Source organism: Labeo rohita, chromosome 7 (assembly GCF_022985175.1).
Source record: "Labeo rohita strain BAU-BD-2019 chromosome 7, IGBB_LRoh.1.0, whole genome shotgun sequence".
Classification (NCBI taxonomy): Eukaryota; Metazoa; Chordata; class Actinopteri; order Cypriniformes; family Cyprinidae; genus Labeo; species Labeo rohita.
The window spans coordinates 26686680-26690762 of NC_066875.1; the positions used below are offsets into that span (position 1 = coordinate 26686680).

Sequence of the window (4083 nt, forward strand, 5' to 3'; positions counted from 1 at the left end):
TTAATGGATTGCAATTACCTGAGCTGAAATTAGTAGCATTTAAATGCATCCATTTACTTGATTAAAGTTAGATGATGAGAGAAAGAGAGAAAGAGGTAAGCTAAGCCTGGAGGAACTGAGAAGAACAGAAAGAAAAGGAGAGGGGAGTCGGGTGTCAGGCGCACACAGTGAAGCAAGCTACAAAAAGCCACAGGTAAATAAATGACGAGGGACCGTCGTGTCACTTCCTTGTCGGTTGAGCTCGGCTGAATATCGTGTAAGGCTCAGTCATCACGCGCTCTCGGATTCTCACCGAAGAGCGTAGTCTGGTAGCGTCACTCAAATCCGCTGTTCTCGCTATGTTCGTCATGTTTTCTGGTGAGTGTAACTTACATGTGAGAGAGATTTATTGGGTTCAGCGAAGTAAGGTGAAGCCCAGTGTGAGACACTGAACCCTGGCCCTCAGCGATAATCACCCGATTAGCATCAAAAGCTAACATCTGAATCACTCAGAAAAGTCTCTTTTTCTTTTTCTCTTCTCTTTGAAAGCAATATCTCATATCTCTTTATCTTTATCTACTAATTTGCCTTTTCTTTCTCAAGGTCCAAACCAACCAAAGACTGGGTGGAATGAAAATATCCAGAAGGCTTTCTGTCAAGTCCTGCTATCGGTAACTGTGGGTGTTTGGGACTTTATGTCACATTTCAGAAGCTGCTGCCCTAAAGTCACCTTTACAGAGCTGTTTTATATTGGCGTTGATATCTTTTATATTATTATTATTATTATTATTACATCCATTATTACTGACTACATAAGTAGTCAAATATGTGTCCCACACCTTCTTTAAAATTCTCTGCCGCTGCAGAGCTCTCTCTCTTTTGCCCTCATTTCTCATCCCTCTGTCCATCTCTCCCTCGTTATTTATTCAGTAAAATGGGAGATTGATCAGATAATTGCATTAGGAGGGGCAGATTGGTCATAATCATGGTGGTATTGGCAGCTCGGGGCTGGAGGCTCAGCACTGACATTAACTCAGACTCAGCAGTCAGAGGTCAGCACCACTGAGATTAAACTCTTCTCTTTCTATGGTCAGCATGGTTCGGGCCATTTTACAGCCTCGCATCACCCCAACTGACCCCTTGATGACCACTTGACAAAATGGAGGGGAGGGTGAGGACAAAAGAGAGCTGACCAAGGAGGATGAGCGGTGGGATGAAAGGAGGAGGGAGAGGTAACTGAGAGGAGAGGTAACAGTGGGATGAGAAGGAAAAAATTGCACAAAGACCGATGCGGCATGCCAAAGTAGTGAGGTCATGAGCCCTTGCTTTGCATCAAATTCATTCCAAGCATATTTTATTTTATTTTATTTATTAAGCTTATTAAGATGAATGCTGTCCATTAGGATTATTTTAAAATTTAAACCAACAGAGACTGACTATATCAGACAAGGTCACTTCTTAAGTCGTGACATACTTTACTGATAAAAGCCCTCCGCTTCTCTCACTTCTGCCCCCAAACTCTCTATGGAAGCAATTACATCATATTAAAAGGTCTAAAGAGGCATCAGTAATCAGAGGACATCTCAAACACAACACAAATTAAACCCATGGGCTAATTGTTGCACAACTCATTCTAAAAAGATGGAAATAATTGTAACCAGGAGGATGGAATATTCTGTGTACTTTTTAGGGAAGTTATGGAGATTACAACAACATGTACATATTCAAGGATCCCCCAAAGCAACATGACTGATCCACAGATTAGATAATGTTTCTAATTTACTTTTTATGTGTATATCTCCTCAAACAGGGCTGGTAGAAAAGTAGGGGTTGTAACAAGTACACTGGAATTTTACTTCAGATTTATGCGTCACATTTAAATGTAACACTGGGAATAATTTGGACTCACCATAAATGTTTTATATGTGTTCAAGCAATACTTTTCTCCTTTCCCAAAATAACAGACAATTTTAGTAACAGCAGGCAGAAAAAAAAAAAAAAGTTTGGTTTTGACTACATAGTTTTATATGTAATGTTTGGTAACACTTTACAATAAGGTTCATTAGTTAACATGAACTAAGAATGAACAATTCTTCTACAGCATTTATTAATCGTAGTCATTGTTAATTTCAGAATTTACTAATGCATTATTAAAATCACAAGTTGTGGTAACATTAGTAAATACACTGTGAACTATCATGAACAAACAATGACTGTACTTTTATGAACATTAACAAAGATTAATAAATACTGTAATAAATGCATTGTTCATTGCTCGTCCACGTTAGTTAAAACATTAACTAATGTTAACAAATGACATCTTATTGTAAAGTGTTACCTTTTTTATTTTAAATAGTTTATATATTATATATTTTTGTATAATATTATTTTTAATGTATTTTCTGCACAAATTACATGTTTTTGAGTAATAGCAATATTTCAAAATCTCTCTGATATTGCTGTCTCCTTGATGTTCAATGTCAATGAAGCAGCTGACTCCAGGTTAAAATACATGTTCTGCTGAAACAGCAAATGCATAAAAACATTACTCAGAATAACTTTTTATAACTGCTAAGGTTGTTTTAAGAATTTTATAAGGTAAATCAAATGTAATGTACCACTGAAATCAAAAGTTTACATACACTTTACAGAATCTGCAAAATGTTAATTATTTTACCAAAATAAGAGGGATCATACAAAATGCATGTTTTTTTTTATTTAGTGCTGACCTGAATAAGATATTTCACATAAAAGATGTTTACATATAGTCCACAAGAGAAAATAATAGTTGAATTTATAAAAATGACCCTTCAAAAGTTTACATAAGCTTGATTCTTAATACTGTGTTGTTACCTGAATGATCCAGTTTTTTTTGTTTGTTTGTTTGTTTTTTGTTTTTTTTTTAGTGATAGTTATTCATGAGTCCCTTGTTTGTCCTGAACAGTTAAACTGCCCTCTGTACTTCAGAAAAATCCTTTGGATTTTCATCATTTTTGTGTATTTGAACCCTTTCCAACAGTGACTGTATGATTTTGAGATCCGTCTTTTCACACTGAGGACAACTGAGGGACTCATATGCAACTATTACAGAAGGTTTAAACACTCACTGATGCTTCAGAAGGAAACACGATCCATTAAGAGTCGGAGGGTGAAACCTTTTTGAATTTGACGATCAGGGTAAATTTAACTTATTTTGTCTTCTGGGAAACAGGTAGGCATTTTCTGTAGTTTCTGAAGGGCAGAACTAAATGAAAAAAATATATATACACTGCCCTCCAAAAGTTTGGAACACCCCTGGCAAAGTGTGGTTTTGGACGATATCAGCATAAATTCTTATCATTTTTTTGGTGCAAATACATTAAAATAACTTGACATTATCACTATAGAGCAGCAATAATAATTTTCATTTTGATTACATAATAATGGCAATATATACACATGTCAAAGTCAGACATGCCCCTTTGCCTGCTGTGATGCCTGGTTACTGGTTTAAACTTGGCTCAGGTTTTTAAAAGATTTTTGGGTCAGCACACCTTAATAGCTTCAACAATTGATTGCCAATTAAGTTTAGAATACAATGAATTTAGGCCCAGATTATGCAGAGCTGGAATAGCTGCTAATGCTGGATATTTTGATTAATTGAAAATGTATTTTTTTTTATGTATAAACTGTTTATGTAATAAAATATGTTTTCATAGTTTGTGTTGTCCCTTATCAGTGCAAAATTATCACAAATTAAAAAGGATTCATGCCAATATTGCCAAAAACCCCACTTTTCTAGGGCGTTTCCAAACTTTTGGAAGGCAGTGTAATGTTTATCCAAAATAAGAAAAATGTACACATATTCATTCTGTTTAAAAGTCTGTTCACCCCCTTATGCTCTTAATGAATATGTTTTTTTCTTCTGGAGCATCAGTGAGCATTTAAACTTTTGAACGGGGTGATTTTTATAAATTCAAAATATAAAATTATTTTCTCTTGTGGACTATATGTAAATACCTTTTATGTGAAATATCTTATTCAGGTCAGTACTAAATAAAAAAGAACATGCATTTTGTATAATCCCTCTTATTTTGGTAAAATAATTAACATTTTGCAAATTCT

General features: G+C 34.9%; 1 long non-coding RNA gene across 1 annotated transcript; it reads left to right on the forward strand.

Moving 5' to 3' along the window:
- The first annotated feature begins 250 nt into the window (after positions 1–250).
- On the forward strand, positions 251–2610 carry LOC127168683 (uncharacterized). The gene is made up of 3 exons (XR_007828130.1): positions 251–357; positions 583–650; positions 1074–2610. It is a non-coding gene; the product is annotated as an uncharacterized LOC127168683 (long non-coding RNA).
- Positions 2611–4083: the final 1473 nt, after the last annotated feature.